At 37.3% G+C, this 19,033-nt stretch overlaps 1 long non-coding RNA gene across 2 annotated transcripts; it reads right to left on the reverse strand.

Annotated features, from left to right (window-relative positions):
- Nucleotides 1–2,189: 2,189 nt before the first annotated feature.
- Nucleotides 2,190–7,773, reverse strand: LOC121376056. Of its 2 annotated transcripts, XR_005958393.1 has the most exons (4): nucleotides 7,755–7,773; nucleotides 6,020–6,092; nucleotides 4,321–4,504; nucleotides 2,190–2,290 (listed from the first exon to the last, which is right to left on the reverse strand). It is a non-coding gene; the product is annotated as an uncharacterized LOC121376056 (long non-coding RNA). The 2 variants fall into 2 exon arrangements; XR_005958392.1 differs by lacking the exon at nucleotides 7,755–7,773 and having other exon boundaries at nucleotides 6,020–6,232.
- Between the last annotated feature and the right edge of the window lie 11,260 nt (nucleotides 7,774–19,033).

Below are 19,033 nucleotides of genomic sequence, written 5' to 3' on the forward strand. Positions count from 1 at the left end.
AACGTCAAACTCAACATACATACAATATTATATAGATATTCATACATCAATACATAGATATACATAAACACATACATATACGTATACACATACACATACAGATATACATTACAGGATGACTCGATAGCTTAGTGGCAGAGTGTGGGATCGATAACTGTCCTGGCCATGTTCCCACAAATGGTATATCAAAGGTCGTGGTATGTACTGTCATATTAATGTGAACGTGCGTACAAAAGTTCCCTTGCTGCTATTAGTAGCCTGTAGTGTAACAATAATAATATGTAAGACACGCAACATATTTAGCTCAAATGCCGTTAAAAAGCATTCCTTTTCTTTCCTAATTGTCCGTGCTCTTTGTAAGAACATCTCTTTATCTCAAGGCGGGACGTAGCCCAGTGGTAAAGCGCTCGCTTGATGCGCGGTCGGTCTAGGATCCATCCCCGTCGGTGGGCTCTTTGGGCTATTTCTCGCTCTAGCCAGTGCACCACGACTGGTATAACAAAGGCCATGGCATGTGCTATCCTCTATGTGGGATAGGACAGATCCTTGCTACTAATGGAACAATGTAGCGGGTTGCCTCTCTATGATTGTGACAAAAATGACCATATGTTTGACATCCAGTAGCCGATAATTAATAAATCAATGTGCTCTAGTGGTGTCGTTAAACAAAATAAACAAACTCTTTATCGCTTCTTAAAGGGACATTCCTGAGTTTGCTGCAATTTTTAAGATGTTATCGAGTAACCGAGACTTTTTAACGATTGTAATTACATATCAAATTACATATTTCTGCATACAATATTAGTGGCTGTATATTACACGTGTTTCTGACCGTTCTAATATTTGTACTAGGTTAAATTTCATGTTATTTCCTAAAAACTATTTTTTCGTACGTACGAAATGATTTGAAGAACAAATCCAATTTGGGTTTCTAACAAATATTGAGATGACCAGAAACACATTGAATATACAGACACTGATATTCTAAACAAGAAAATATATTTAATATATAAGTGTAATCGTAGAAATATTTTATTAGTCGAAAACATCTTACACTGCAGCAAACTCAGGAATGTCCCTTTAAATAAAACAGAAAAGAAAACGAAGAAAAATTTAGTCCATTTCCTCAGTGCATATTTACTTTTCTTTTCTTAATGCAAAACGAACCATAAATCTCTGTGTCACGAAACAATACAGGTGACACAACTCTTCACTGGATATTCCCAATTACAACCTTGCGGTTTCTTTCCCCCCCCCCCCCCCCATCCCTCCCCCACTTACTATACAAGTAACATGGTTTAGCCTTTGGCATTGGCGTAGCCAGCATCTTATAATGTGACGTGGCACCCACACTGTCTAAGAGTCGTGTTATGGGAGACAGGCGGTGGGGGAACAGAGAGGCGTGATCCTGTCGACGACACATCTACAGAGAAACCTCGAAGAATGTGCCCAAGACAGTCGTGCTTGAACCTTCAGTTGATGTTAGCACGAGTCAAATGATTGATTGATTTATTGATTGATTGATTGATTGATTGAAGAGGTGTGATGTGGGAGGGGGGAGGGCATGGCTCCATGCACCCCCCACCACCACCACCCGACACACACAACGCCAGTTGATGTAGCTCCATGATAGAACGCTCACCTGAGGCATGTATGATGGGTCGTACGATCCATTCACCCCAGAAGACGTTAGAGATATTTCCCAGTTTAGCCAGTGACTTATGACTGGACTATCAAAGGCTTTGTAAGTATTGCTATGCATATAAAAAGTTTGTTTTGTTTAACGACACCACCAGAGCACGTTGATTAATTAATCATCGGCTATTGGATGTCATACATTTGATAATTATAGTCATCAGAGGAAACACGATACATATTTCCATTAGCAGCAAGGGATATTTTAGATGGACCATCCCACAGACAGGATATCACATACCATGGCCTTTGATATACCAGTCATGTGTATTGGCTGATACGAGAAATAGCCTAATGGGCCCACTGACAGGGATCGATCCCACCACTAGGCTACGTCACGTCCCAGGAAACACTATCTGTACCAGTAAGACGTGAGACGTTTTACTGGTGATGGTATATTAACCATTATAACGAGCTGAGGAGTCTGAGTCATGTCCCAAGTTATGTGCCCAGGACTGCGTACTTGTACCGAAATAACAACATTATAAGCAAAATGAATTTCAGACAAATGGTTTTATTAATGAACGTGTAGTTTAATACACGACCCAACTTAAGGTGGTTTTCTGTGCAGCAGTCGTCACGGGAAAACCATAGCCTGTTGAAATAAAGAAAAGTAAATATATTAGTAACAAACAGTAACTACCAACGTACGGTGTATGGTATAAGTACTCTGAATTACCAGTTACAATATGTCATTCTTTATTACTAGAATGTACATGTCAGAAATGTATTCAGTTAATTTTACAAAGCACACTCGTTTATTGATATAAAACAATTATTATATACTCTTCAAACAAGATGGGGAACCTGAAATATTAATGTTAATATCAACTATTAGACCGAACACACATTTTGACCACAGACATCCTAGTAAAAAACGTTCAGGGCCTCGTTCCACAAAGCGATCTTAGCGCTAAGATCACCTTAAGTGCATATGTTACCTGTGCAGTTACAGTGATTTTAGGGCTAAGATTGCTTCGTGGAACGGGGTCCAGGTCTGTTTATCAACACACCGAAACACATCCCATAGCTTGCACGTGCATCACGCGGTTGCCCCGTACACGTACGTGGGGTGTCATTCTCGATTTTGACAATTTCCAGGAAGGTCCATTAATCACTGTGGAACATTATTTCTGTCAATCTTTTTCATTCTGTTGATCATACAGTTGTTATTGGGGATTTTTAGTTCCTTTTTATTGTTTGAATTTGCGATTTACTGATAAAAAAAACGTCTACTTTCAAATTTCACGTCTGACCCCAATCGTCTTTCAAGATCTTTGGTGGGCATAAACCCTACTGTAATACTGAACTACCGGTTGTAATGTGTGCCCAATTAATTCACTATTATCATATAACCATTCCCCACAGCTAATATACCTTACAATTTTAGCAATTGTAAATTCTTATTAGAGTTCCCCTACTTTTTTTTTTAAGAGTATATCTAAAAGGATGCCTAATGTTCAGACTTGAGGGGAGTGTGTGTGTGTGGGGGGGGGGGGGGGGGAGGGATCCTTTGCCTCACTCCAACCCAACTTTCGTCGCTAACGTTTTTCTTTTTTAACCCGGAGCCTCATAGAGTAGTAGATTAATCTATTTTCGTTTAACAAATGTCCCTGTATTTAAATGATATGGCGAACAATGCAAGACATTTTTGTAGTTATTACAGGGGACGTATTTAACAATCAAAAGCAGGGATGGGCAACACCGTAGCAGTGCGGCGGTCAAACTATCTCACCAGTGCGGTGGTCAAACTATCTCACCAGTGTGGTGGTCAAACTATCTCACCAGTGTGGTGGTCAAACTATGCTGATATTAAACATTTTTGCTATTTTATCATTTAGTTTGTTTAGCTCAATGTATTTCATATAACTATTGTAATGCTTTAATATCTTTAAAACGAAGAATAATTTATACGTTTATGTAAAAAAAAAAAATAATGCTGATGTATAAAATTATGTTTTGATATTTTTTGTATACGAAATGAGGTCACAAATGTATAAGCTAATATTTGTTGTTATATGTGAATAAAGTTCCATTTATCTGTATGTGCGTGCGTGTGTGTGTTCATATTTGTGTGTATGAAAGTATTTAAGATAATATGATATGCTTTATAATAGCTGTGTCTATGTTGGAATGTGGACCGTGGCGAACTGTAGCTATTCATGCTCATATATCACACATACACAACACTGGCGTAGCCAGGACTTTTTGACTGGGGGAAAGCATCCTACTATTGGGGGGACCCACACTATGTATGTATGATTTAAAATTAATACAATAATAAAATATGTTTAATTGTACGGGGGGGGGGGGGGACATGGTTCCGTGTCCCTCCCTCGCTACGCCACCCCACCAACACCTCCCACACCCACGCCCACACAACTCCAAGAAAATTATATCGTGATTGCAAAGGTAAGTGAAAATGGTTGAAAATAAACCTAAAACCATCCACAGCGATATTTAATTGTCTTCGATGAGGACATCTTTCCATTTGTTGTCTGAATTAAGCATTATTTATAGTTATAGGCGCTTTTTCTCACAGTTCAAATTTATGTTTCTTTAGACTTGAAGACACGGTATCACTTTACACCGTGCGAGTAAGAATAAACTTTTAAAACGGCTTACCTTTTCTGTTAGCAGCAACCGATGTAGCCGCCGCCCCACCTTCCTGGATAGCCATAACCATATCCTCCCGCATATCCTCCACCATATCCCCCATATCCACCGTAGACGATACCGCCGCTTACTGTGGCGATTATCAGGCAAACAAACATGAGAACTATCAGTGCCTTCAACATGTTGGTCAGTTCTGAAAAGACAAAACAACAAAAAACTACATTCACTTAAAGTGACTACTTGAGGCTAGAGATGTTGGAAGCTATCTAATGCTAAACTCAGAATAGTAACTACCAGCAGACAGCGTGGCCAAGACACAACTTCAATTGCTTAACGACACCACTAGAGCACATTGATTAGTTAATCATTGGCTATTGGGTGTCAAACATTTAGTCATTCTGACTCGTAGTCATTAGAGGACACCCGCTACATTTTTTCTAATGCAGCAAAGGATCTTTTACATGCACTTTCCCATAGACAGGAAAGCACATACCACGGCCCTTGTCTAGTTGTGGTGCACTGGTTGGAACGAGAAAAAAACCCAATCAGCTGAATGGATCCATCGAGGTGGTTCGATCCTGCGACGCAAGCACCTCAAGTGAGCACTCAACCGAATGAGCTAAATGCCGACCCCGACTTCTATGACTGCCCAGTCGCTAGTCTGAGCGGTCTTACAACTCGTTTCTCGTCCATTACTTGTTAATCGCAGCGCACCTGTCGTAAGTCCGGAGTTGAGAAAAAGTACAATGCAACCGTCGAGATGGACCGGCCTCGGTGGCGTCGTGGTTAGCCATCGGTCTACAGGCTGGTAGGTACTGGGTTCGGATCCCAGTCGAGGCATGGGGTTTTTAATCCAGATACCGACTCCAAACCCTGAGTGAGTGCTCCGCAAGGCTCAATGGGTAGGTGTAAACCACTTGCACCGACCAGTGATCCATAACTGGTTCAACAAAGGCCATGGTTTGTGCTATCCTGCCTGTGGGAAGCGCAAATAAAAGATCCCTTGCTGCCTGTCGTCAAAGAGTAGCCTATGTGACGACAGCGGGTTTCCTCTCAAAATCTGTGTGGTCCTTAAACATATGTCTGACGCCATATAACCGTAAATAAAATGTGTTGAGTGCGTCGTTAAATAAAACTTTTTTTTTCTTTCTTTCCGTCGAGTTGGCCAACTTTATGCAGGCAGTTGGTAGTCTGATACTAGCATTAGCGCTACGATATCGCGAAATCATCGTAAGCTATGACGTCACAACGGTTGCATCAAGTAATTCATGCACAATGTTGTTGATATTGCTGTCGCTGTTGTTGTTGGTGGTGATGTTGGTTTTGTTGTTACCAAAACACGAACATTTAAGCTCACATTCACGGTAAACGTTTAGGCTAAAAATGACAAAATTTTAGCCCTACTCACGAAACATTAAACTACATATTTGTTTACATCAAAGCACGTCTAACATTTGTTACTTTCTAAAACTACGATTTTAAACTATATTATTAAAAAGACTAAAATATAGTTAATATCTTAATTTGTGTGAAGTACAAGTTATATTCTTAACGATCAAATAGTAAATTGCAAAAGGTAAAAAATGTGAATACTTTAGCGTTAAAATATTTATTACTATAATGATAGCAAATTAAAGAACAAGAAAAGAAATTCCTCTATTTTGTTATACTTTCGTAAATAATATTAAAATATAAATGAAGTACTTACATGTTTTCTCTTCTCAGATGTGAACTTCCAAATGCTCTAAGACAATAATGTTAAAAAGCGTAGACAACATTTCCTTTAAATAGAGATTTTTGTGGAGACTCTTTGTTTTCTTATCACTCATGCATTTCAAGTTTATTTTTAATGGCATTACTTCCTTAGTTAAAATTAATTGTAAATATTATGCATTTCCCATAAACAGTCGCTAATTTTAACCTAGTTTTGTCATTTATGAAAGCGTTAGATGTTTCTCATATATCTTGTCTAGCGTAATAGAATTTAAAAACTGCATCTGTTCCTTTATTTTAATTTTTTATATATTTTTTTTAATTGATGTCATTTGTTTCTGTTTTTCATGCACTTCCCTTTGTTTGACAATGAATAGCAGATGTGGTTTTCGTCCTGGGATATTGTTATTCATTCGTTCGTTCGTTCGTTCGCTCGTTCGCTCGTTCGTTCATTTATTCATTCATTCGTTCATATATATATATATGAACGAATGAATGAACGAATGAACGAACGAGCGAACGTAGTATATCAGGGCCGTAGCTAGGATTTTTTGTTTCGTGGGGGGGGGGGGGGGAGGCAACTGAGTAGTTAATAGTCTAAAACTCCTTAAACAGTTAAGAAGAGAATTTTCTTTAAATTTCTATAATGCTTTCCGGATTGTTTTTCTGCCCCCGCCCCCTTGCCCCCCCCCCCCCCCCCCCCCCCCCCCCCCCCCCCCCGCTAGCTACGTCCCTATATATATCTATGATTTAGAGAATACTCAACGAGCTGTCTTTCTCGAATCTTTGACGAGGGAAGGACAACATCAATTCACGAGTGCAAGATAAACAGTATTGCCGAGCAGCGAGTTGGGTATTCTATTTAGTACCCATTATTAATTTTATATTATTTTATGGAAGATTTTCAAACGATACTGCAGAGCTGGCAACCTGTGGCAATTGTTAGGCGTGAGAAAATTAGAAGTCAGGGTCTAGGGACTGCAGGCTCTTGGTCGGGTCCAAGGCGAAGATTTTTGTTGTTGTTTAAGTCCAAAATGGAAATCGAGCGAATGCAAGTTTTCTTTATTAATACGGTTGAGGTTAAACCACACAAGTCGGTCACTGGCAGCACCCGCGAGTGATTGTTGGTATTGAACTGAGGGTAGGTACAGTATGTCGTATTATTATTAATAGGTAACGAATTCAGAGACCTGCATAATCAGCATATAATTCCACTCAGCTCTAAAATATAGCATGGGACCCTGGTGAGTCGAGGTATTTAATAATTGTATCAGTATATTTTAAAACTGCTTTGTAATTTTATTATAATTATTAGTCGAAGAAAAATTTTAATTGTTAAATGAACCAACAATGCAAAAAAATCTACATATTTGATGCAATCAAAAGTACACACGTGCTTACAATCGGTCTACCCCTGCTTACTAAACCAAAAAACATAACTTTATTGAGTCGTGTTATTTACTATTTTCAAGTATAGAAGCGAAAAACATCAATTTACTTGGTTGAATTTATGTCTTGAAGAAATCAATAAAAAAGGAACTGTTTTTATGCGAAAAAATTTTTTATTTAGCAGTCAGAAGGTTGCTGCATGGTGTTTAAAATATTGCTTGCAGGATAATGTGGGACAAACTTCTTTTTTTGTTTTTTTAAATAGCTTTGGTTATTTCTAATTGTATTTTTTTTATCTAAATGTTTTTTTTTTTAAATATTTATTCAAATATAATACTCACTATACATACTGTAGTAATAGTCATACTAGTTTTAATGTAAAACGGTATTGACCTACATCTTAGTTTACGTTTTAAAATGCGTGAGAGTTGATAGGTATGGTACTGTTATTGAAAACAAGTTTGCAAGTTGAGAACAAGAGACAGCGTTGCTTCATAGCTGTGACGTACTTATCGCTGATGACGTAACTTAGTTGTTGACATGACTGCCACCACAGAAACTATTAATTATTAGGTCTCACTACACAGATCACTATTGTGACACATGTTATGGTTCACATATTCACTTCAAGGAAATGATGAGGAATTAAAACAATATATATGTTTAATGGTAAGCCTTCTGGCTGTGTTTTGCCAATGTTATTTTGTAATATGGTGCATTGACCTTTTGTGACATGGGTGTATAGCGCAAGAGACAACCGGAGTGAATCGGTTAATGAACCACCTGTTCGGCCCGGGTACTACAGTCAGATGTGGTCATATAGCAAAAAACTGAAACGGAAATGTTCTCAATTTTGGAGTGAAAATAAATGCTTATATAATGTATGTTCGCAATGGTGTATATTGTTAGTGCCAACGAGAATCCGTTCTAGTGGCAATCGTCAGTTGAAGGTTGGGCAATTTAACGTGGGTTTCAATAGCAGACATCTGTGTAGTGAGACATTACACTTATACGGTTACGGTTGTTTGTTGTTACCTAACAATTGTGACGTCAAAGACTCAAGGCCCATAGCGAGGCACTGATTATGACGTCAAAACGTATCTAGGGGGTTTTCTTTCCCTATGGAAAGATCATTTTTCTTTCCCCACTTCTCTCTGCCCATATGAGTTATTCTATTTATTATCTCAGCCATTTTTTTTTCTTTAAGAACATTCTATTTTCATTATGACTACATTTAAAGAGAAATTATATTAATAACTGTATACACTATCCTCAGTATTGCTGTGACTGTATTTTATTCACGATCACAGATAATCTTTAATAACAAAACAAAATAACAATAAAAGGTGAGATACGTAAATGCAAACGCTTTAAAGTATGTGACGTCATTGTGTATGTGGAGGGCGGGACGTAGCCCAGTGGTAAAGCGTTCGCTTGATGTGCGGTCAATTTGGGATCAATCCCCGTCGGTGGGTCCATTCTCGTTCCAGCCAGTGCACCACGACTGGTATATCAAAGGCCGTGGTATGTACTATCCTGTCTGTGGGATTGTGCATATAAAAAAAATCCCTTGGGGCATTAGAAAAAATGTAGCGGATTTTCTCTGACGACTACATGTCAGAATTACCAAATGTTTGACATCCAGAAGCCGATGATTAATTAATCAATGTGCTCTAGTGGTGTCGTTAAACAAAACAAACTTCATCGTGTATTTTTGCAAAATTGTGATGACGTCATATTTAGTACCGGCAAAGTCATTGGTCTATAAGCGTCAAATCGTCCAATAATACTGTACGTTACACCGATGCATAATAATTTCTCCGTGAGAAATTGTGAATTTTAGTTTCCCGGCTATGTGTGGCCGCTGGGGAAATAAATTTCGGTAAAGTAATAAATACACCAACATTTTAAACCTTACACAACACATACCATATCTGACACATTCCTCCGGGTTTGATATAGGGCTCCGTACTCTAGAAGCCCCGATATTTGGTGATTCAGGGGTGGGGTGAATGGGTGGTGTTTGTTGGTTTACTTTTTAAACTGTTTATATCGTTGACTTTTGTCGACCATAAAATAACCAATAATGGTAATATACAGACAGACCAAAACGTTATGTGTTTAATAATTTGGTTACTTTTTTGTTTAACAACACCACTAGAGTACATTGATTTATTAATCAATTATCTGATGTCAAACATTTGGTAATTCTGACATTCACTCTTATAGAGGAAACCCACTACATTTTACCATGAGTAGCAAGGGATCTTTTATATGCACCATTCCACAGGCAGGATAAAACATACCACGGTTTTTGGTATTTACCAGTCGTGGTGCAATGGCTAAAGCGAGAAATAGCCCAGTGGGTCCACCGACAGGGATCGATCACAGACTGACCGCATATCAAGCGAGCGGCTTTACCACTGGGCTACGCCCTGCCCTTCTAACTGGGTTACGTGCACATCAATCTCGTATATACCTCAACATTTGCATGATCCGTCAACGCTAATGTTTGTGGCCCGATTTGTCTTCCGTAAGAGGTAAATAATGACAGCGCGATATATCTTGACGTATGAACAAATCTCTCACCTTAATAGGACACTTATTGTTCCCTTGTTACATTTCCCGTTCTCGATTTTAACACGGAAGAAAAACTGTAAATGTTTTCGGGTTAATGGAATATTCCGTATGCTTAGGAATGTAACATCAGTGACTCAGTGAATTTAACATCAGTATTATATACGTATATACGTATATTTGTATATGTGTATGTGCTTATATTCTTCTTAGAAGATGAGGCGGGACGTAGCCCAGTGGTAAAGTGCTCGCATGATGCCCGGTCCATCTGGGATCGATACCCATCGGTGGGCCTATTGGGCTATTTCTCTTTCCAGCCAGTGCACCATGACAGTTTTCTCAAAAGCCTTGGTATGTGCTATCCTATCTGTGGGATGGTGGATATAAACGATCCCTTGAATGGAAAGATGTAGCGTGTTTCCTCGCTAAGACTATAATGTCAGACTAATAGCCGATTAACAATAAATGAATGTGCTCTAGTAGTGTCGATAAACAAAATCAACTTTTTTACTAGTACTAAATAAACCATTATCTCCCTTCGTTTTATATATAGGATGTTATTGCTTTCTTCTGTGTTGTTGTTTTTTTGGTGGGTAGACACCCAGTATCCTTAATTGTACATTCTACCGGGACGGGACGTAGCCCAGTGGTAAAGCGCTCACTTGATGCACGGTCAGTTTGGGATCGATCCTCATCAATGGGCTATTTCTCCTTCGACACTACTAGAGCACTAGAGTTTTCTGTTTTCTCGCATTGTCTCTTCTACATATTTAGGGCCAGGACGTAGCCCAGTGGTAAAGTGCTCGCTCGATGAGCGGTCGGTTTGGGATCGATCCCCGTCAGTGGGCCCATTGGGCTATTTCTCGCTCCAGTCAATGCAACACGACTGGTACATCAAAGGTCGTGGTATGTGCTATCCTGTCTATGGGATGGTGCATATAAAAGATTCCTTGCTGCTAATCGAAAAGAGTAGCCCATGGAGTGGCGACAGCGGGTTTCCTCTCTCAGTATCTGTGTAGTCCTTACCCACATACCATATGTCTGACGACATATAACCGTAAATAAAATGTTTCTTCCTTCTTTCTACATATTTAAGATATACATGTATTATGTTTTAGTAAACTTACATAACAGGATGCAGAAATGACATACCATAGCCTTTGATATACCAGTCGCTGGCCTGAAGGAGAAATAGCCGATTGATGAGGATCGATCCCAAACTGACCGTGCATCAAGTGAGCGCTTTACCACTGGGCTACGTCCCGTCCCGGTAGAATGTACAATTAAGGATACTGGGTGTCTAATTACGGACATAGGGTGTGGGAGAGAGGTCAGTGCAGTGACCTTACACCCACTGAGTCGTTAAACTCGCTCTGGATGGGAGCCGGTAGAGGAGGCGAAACCATTGAGGATTTCATGTCGGGGCCATTGTTTTCTCATTTAAGATTCATCTATGGATGAAATAAATATTCATGCAATGACCAACTTGAAATGAATTATGTTATACAAAATGTGTACCAAAGCCACAATACGTCATATCACTGAAATAAGCATTGAGTTTCTTCCTAAACGCATTGGGAAATAATAGTATTTGCTAGTACTAAAATATGTATCTTGTCAGTTTCACAATATTAAATACGATTTTCAATTCTCTCTCTCTCTCTCTCTCTCTCTCTCTCTCTCTCTCTCTCTCTCTCTCTCTCTCTCTCTCTCTCTCACACACTATCTGTGTGTGTGTGTGTGTGTGTGTCTGTGTTTATTTTCGATTATAAATTTAAAAATAAATTAAATTTAAATCACATTTTTATTTTGCTAATTATTAAGTATTTTGGGAAACGTAACGTATTTACATCGGTCACTAACGTGTATTACAACGTTTGAAACTGCTATGATATAAATGATAGAAATAGGTCAGACTTGGTCACTGATTTTATTCCAGTCATAGATTAATCCTAAATAAGGAAACAATGACCATACTACGCAGAAGTTTCAAGCAATTTCCGCGAATTGTTGGATATAAAATAGCTCTTCGATAAGGTGTTCAGCACTCTGTCTCACAGCTTTTCAAAGTTCACTTCTTGTACGACACAACAACTGTAAGTATTATATCTATTTTAATATATATTTCAAAGCTATATTTCAAAGTAATTTAAAAAAAAAAATCACTTTTCAATGCATCAGGGTCAGACAGGTCCCATCTATTTTAATATATATTTTCAAGCAATGTTTAATATATTAGTAACCACACATTTTATTTCCCCCAAAAATATACATTTTGTAGGCATACATACATATTTATATATAAAATAATATAATGTGCACACTGCGGGGAATGGTATGTAGCATCGGATTACAATCGATAAAATTCTATAGTAAATGTGTAATGCATGCATAGCAATAATATACAATATAATAACATATGTCATGTATCAATGTTGTATGTTCTATGCGTGGTAGCAGTGTTCAAATACTTACACACTTTAGTTAGCTGCTTTGAATTGTCGCTGGACAGTAGTTGCGTTAATTTAAATGTTGATGGTTTATTATAATAAAAAGGTTTAATATATTTATCTCTTATGATACTGAAGAAAGGACACACTAGAACAAAGTGATATTCGTCTTCTACTACATTCATATTGCATATATAGTTTAGAGCTATATATTAATGTAATTAAAAGCAAAATTCAAGCTTACAATAGTATGTTAAGTAGCACTAAATTATTTCCGCCCGTCATTGATTTTTAATCCGTTAGGTTCAGACTGGTTACGTATTTGCATAAACTCTGTTTCACTAAAATAGTGTACAGCATGTACCCAACTTTTATTACATTGGAAACTCTAGTTTAATAATTCCTTGGTTTCTTACTTACTTTCGGAAATGATGATTTTGATACAATGCTATTCATACTGTTTGTCGTTTGCCTAATAAGAGAACATTCTAAAAGAAGAAAACTTAACAACTGCCCTCTTAATAACCTCTGTTTAAACTCTGTCTAAACTCTGTCTAAAATATTTTAGAAATAGAAATGTGTATGATTATAATTTTCGTTATATGTGTGTGTATATATTGTTTTTGTTAATAATATTGGCAGCAGCAAATTCAAGACAATCTCTTCAGTATCCCCATTCCTGTCATTTCATCTATAGTCTCTCTCTCTCTCTCTCTCTCTCTCTCTCTCTCTCTCTCTCTCTCTCTCTCTCTCTCTCTCTCTCTCTCTCTCTCTCTCTCTGTATGTATATCTATCTATCTATCTATTTATCTATCTATATATATTATCTCTATCTCTCTAGCTCTATTTCTCCCTCCATCACTATATCTATCTATCTTTCTATCTATCTATCTATCTATCTATCCATCTACCTATCTATGTATATACTTACATAAACAGTAGTTTGCAAACATTATAAGTATCATTTGATAGACATGCATATGGAAATAATTACTAACGATATATCGTACTCTCTTTTCAGACCTCAAAATGATGAAGTTACTCGTTGTTCTGTTTCTGGTCTGCATGGTAATCGCTACTGTTACAAGCAAACGCTATGGATATAATAATATGGGATCATATGCTTATGGGTATCCCATCGGAGGTGGATGGCCTTACAATGGTGGCTTTATGAATGGCGGCTACATGGGTGGCTACAATGGCGGCTACATGGGTGGCTACAGATACTGAAGAAGTAAGTATTGAAACAATCACTGCTGTGTAATTGATTTTGTTTTAAATATGTCCAGTTTTGTTTTAAATATACTATATTGAATTATACAATGTAATAATCGGGTATTATTGAAGAATATTAACTGCCAATAGAAATAAAGTATGTTCATCTATTTTTTAGCTATTTTTTTCATTCATTCATGTGTTTATTTATTATTTTTATTAGTGGTAGTGGTAGTGCTAGTGGTATAAATAGTAGTAGTAGTAGTAGTAGTAGTAGTAGTAGTAGTAGTAGTTGTTGTTGTTAAGTAGTTGTTGTTGTTGTTGTTTTTGTTGTTGTTGTTTTGGTAGTAATATTAGTATTAATATTAGTAGTACTAGTAGTAGTAGTAGTAGCAATAGCAGTAGTAGTAGTAGTAGTAGTAGTAGTAGTAGTAGTAGTAGTAGTAGTAGTAGCAGTAATGTAGTAGCAGTAGCAGTAATGTAGTAGCAGTAGCAGCAGCAGCAGCAGTAGTAGTAGTAGTAGTAGTAGTAGTAGTAGTAGTAATAGTAATATTAGTAGTAGTAGTATTAGTATTAGTAGTAGTAGTAGTAGTAGTAGTAGTAGTAGTAGTAATAGTAGTAGTAGTAGTAGTAGTAGTAGTAGTAGTAGTATGCATGGTATTCAATTTTATTAATGTTTAAATATCTACTGTCATATCATGAAATGCAAATCTTTTATAATGGCACACATTTAGGAAAATATTTTTACCATACAAAATGCGTATACAAATATCAGCATGTAATAAATGTACTATTTACTATGTTATAACATCAAAACATGTTTCGATTATATAGTGCTTCCTTATAAGTTCCGTATTTTGATTCCTATTTTAACAGTGGATGAACAACCCTGAAGATGTGACTTGATAGAGAAGATGACGCCGAGTCGTGTTAAATATTAATTGTACAAATTACATAAATAAATTATTTCACAAAACTCAATGTGTTACAGACATTTGTATGGTGTATAGTATAAGAACTTTCGCTTGCTAAATAAATGGACTCAGTCTGATTACAGTTACTGATCCATTCTTTAAAGAGACTCTCCTGAGTTTGCCGTTATTGGTTGTTGTTTAACGACACAACTAGATCACATTGATTTATTACATCGGTTATTGGATGTCAAACATTTGGTAATTCTGAAATATAGTCTTAGAGAGGAAACCCGCTACAGTTTGCTATTAGTAGCGTGATATCTGTTATATGCGCTATCCCTCAGACAGGATAGCACATAACACGGCCTTTGATATATACCAGTCTAGTGTACTTGTTGGAACGAGAAATAGACACCGATGGGGATCAATCCCAGACCGACCGCACATCAAGCGAGCGCTTTACCACTGGGCTACGTCCTGTCCACAAAATGAAATTGATTATCTTTGGTTTAGAATGTCAGTGTTTGTATACACAAATACCTGATAACTTTACTGCTTCTAAAAGCCGATACTAGATTTTATATCCCAATAATTTCGTATGCACGAAACAGTGTATATTAGGAATTAAAAGGAAGCTACTACAAGTATTAGGGCGACCACAAACACACTGAATAGACAGACTGTGATATTGTAAAACAAACAGCAATGTATTTAACGTGGAATGCTAGTTCTTAAAACGGATCTGTTAGTGACAAACATCTAACAATGACAGCAAACTCTGGACTGTCCCTTTAAACATTATGTCTTTGATATTCCAACTGAGGGGCGTTGGTTAGGATAAAAACAAAAGCGAGTCCTTCACTGGCGATCGGTCTTATGACCCATCGCACCTCAGCTGACTCTCTATCACTGAGCTACATCCTGGACGATAATCTACATTCTGCATACTGGCCGTATTCCATTACTACTTGTATGGTATTTTCAAAACAGCAGAATTCGTTATCTATATATTAAGCATGGTATTTCGTAATCAAACACTTCTGAAGTTGTTGCAATTGGTTTCCAAAAAGCTACATTTTTTCTTTTAATCCTCTTTGCGCAATAATCGTTTTCATACCATGTTCCTACTCCAAATATTCATTACATCTCAATGACAAAATCATTATCCGCGATCAAGACTGTATTTCTGCACAGTGTAGAGTCGAATGGGCATTTGGGAAAATAATAGTTGATTTGATTAATCTCGTTCTAGTGTCTTGTCTATAGGAGGACAGCCACTCCCGAAGAGATCCTTTACTGGACCATAACTCCTTCCTGTACCGCTCAAAAGAAGACTGTCACTCCCATACTAGTTTATTAAATCAAAGTAAGCACAGGACAAAGCTCACTGGAATATATAAATATATAGCTGTGATGACATGTACCCATAAATTGCTGTCAAAACAGTGATGATACCAGGTGTTCGCGAACGTTAAGCATATCATACGCCACCGTCAGGTGATTCACTACACGCAGTTTGGGATGTACATGGAACACTTCGTAATTAAACATATCCTACGCCACCGTCGGGTGATTCACTACACGCAGTTTGGGATGTACATGGAACACTTCGCAATTAAACATATCCTACGCCACCGTCGGGTGATTCACTACACGCAGTTTGGGATGTACATGGAACACTTCGCAATTGAACATATCCTACGCCACCGTCGGGTGATTCACTACACGCAGTTTGGGATGTATATGGAACACTTCGCAATTAAACGTATTATACTTGTATAACCTTTCTCTAAGCATCTACTACATATCACCATCAGATAATTGTTGAAAGCTACTTCAGATAATAATGTTATTTTCTACTCTCTCAGACGAGAACAAGTATAGAATTTTATTTATTATATCGTACATCAGTGACAAAAAGTAGCACATAATGACTTCCAAATAACATTGCATAACATTGCATTCCTACGCCACACATTTATCAGTTAAGTTTTCACACACAATATTATAAACATATTCAAGGCTAAATAAGATTATCAAAATATATATTTTGTTACATTATGCTGCCAAAATTAATTATAAAAATTGACAGTAAGTATTTTTGCGATATAATACATATAAAAGTATATAAAAGTATGAATCGAAAGAACGATGAGCACACTTTTTGCATGAAGATCTATGCGGAGATGCACTGTGTCACACATTCGATCGCCTGATATGTTCCACAATGTGATGAGAAGATACATTGCACCTGGGTAATTTAACAGAATTCAGCATTGGAAGGTAATAAAACAATAAATGTCTTTTTCAAAAGGTGAATAACAGTGATTTTCAAAAAGGTTTGTACAGTTTATACTTTGAATAAAAATCTTATGTAGTACCATTCTTTGGGATTTTTTGTTTCGTATTGCATCCTTGGCGCCAGGGGGAGATCTATATTCAATTAACTTAAAAGACAACCAAATTCACCGACTAGATTAAATACTTTGGACGTTAAAGAAAGAACAGGAACTTTGATACCTTATGTCTCTCTGTCTCTCTGTCTCTGTCTCTGTCTGTCTCTTTCGCGCTCTCTCTCTCTTTCGCTCTCTCTCTCTCTCTCTCTCTCTCTCTCTCTCTCTCTCTCTCTCTCTCTCTCTCTCTCTCTCTCTCTCTCTCTCTCTCTCTCTCTCTCACACACACACACACTTTCATGTGTGTGTGTGTGTCTGTGTGCGTGCGTGTTCAATTTAATGCATTTACATTTTTACTGCCATACTGTTATCATCCTGTTTCATCTCTATTGTAGATATATCTAGTTTGTGTTGTTCCTGGTAACATTTATCCTTGATAAATGTGAAGATACAAACTTTGCAATAAAGATCATATATGAAAGTGTTTGATTATGAAATTGCATGCATACTATATTAATAAAAGATTCTGTTCTTTAAAAATTCGATACATAGAGTATATTTCATGTTTTTGTCAAATATGATTTATATCTTATCGAGTGAAGTTTGATATTATTGCAAACTTCACGAGATGATATATAAATCATATTTGACAAAACACATAAAATGTTCTATTTATCATATAAGTTTTGGCAACTTACCTTTATTTTTAAAATGTCAGCAGCAAAATAGTTCCGGCTTTCTTACAGTGAAGATAACACATTTTAGAGTGAAATAGTGAAAATTTCACTCTAAAATGTGTTATCGTCACTGAGTGACTGATAAGACTTTTATTTCACTGATATTTTAAGATATTTCACTAAATGTTATATAATAAAAATAGTACTGCAATACAGACATTATGCAGAGTGTAGGTTACTGTCCGTGGTGTAGCTCAGCGATAGAGTGTCAGACTCGGGATTGTTTTTGTCCTAACACAAATGGAATATCAAAGACATACTGTTTAAAGGGACAGTCCTGAGTTTGCTGTCACTGTAAGATTTTTCTCACTAACAGATCCTTTTAAAGAACTAACATTCCACGTTTGCGGTCCTCCTATGTTTGCCGCTATTGTAACATATTTCCGACCGACAGAACATGTTTGCTGTTTAACGAAACCACTAGAGCACATTGATATATTATTCGTCGGCTACTGGATGTCAAGCATATGGTAATTTTGAAATATAGTCTTAGAGAGGAATCCCGTTACATGTTTCCATTAGTAACAAGGTAACTTTTATATGCGCCATCACCTCAGACAGGATAGCACATACCACGGTCTTTGATATACCAGTCGTGGTGCACTGGCTGAAATAAGAAATAGCCAAATGGGCTCACCGACGGGGGTCAATACCAGACCGACCACGCATAAAGTTACGTCCCGGCCATAAAATGATATGAATTTTCTTCTTTTAAATATCAGTACCTATATATAAAAAATGTGAATGTTTCTACAAGACGAGACCAGGTTTTATTTCCCAATAATTTCGTATGTACTTACTAAGTAACAGGAAGGTGCTACAGATATTAGGGCGACCGCAAACACACTGAATATACAGATTGATATTGTAAAACAAACACAATTTATTTATTTCTCGTTCCAGCTAGTGCACCACGACTGGTATATCGAAGGCCATGTATGTGTTATTCTGCCTGTGGGTTGGTGCATATAAAAGATCCCTTGCTACTAAGAGAAAAATGTAGCTGGGTTCAACTTTAAGACTATATTTCAAAAGTACCAAATGTTTGACATCCAGTAGCTGATGACTGATAAATCGATGTGATCTAGTGGTGTCGTTAAACAACAAACATGTTCTGTCGGTCGGAAACATGTTACAACAGCAGCAAACTCAGGAGAGCCTCTTTAAAGAATGAATCAGTATCTGTAATCAGAAATGTTTTATTTAACGACGCACTCAACACATTTTGTTTACGGTTATATGGAGTCAGACATATGGTTAAGGACCACACAGATTTTGAGAGGAAACCCGCTGTCGCCACTACATGGGCTATTCTTTCCGATTAGCAGCAAGGG

This window comes from Gigantopelta aegis, chromosome 6 (assembly GCF_016097555.1).
Source record: "Gigantopelta aegis isolate Gae_Host chromosome 6, Gae_host_genome, whole genome shotgun sequence".
In the NCBI taxonomy this organism is placed as follows: domain Eukaryota; kingdom Metazoa; phylum Mollusca; class Gastropoda; order Neomphalida; family Peltospiridae; genus Gigantopelta; species Gigantopelta aegis.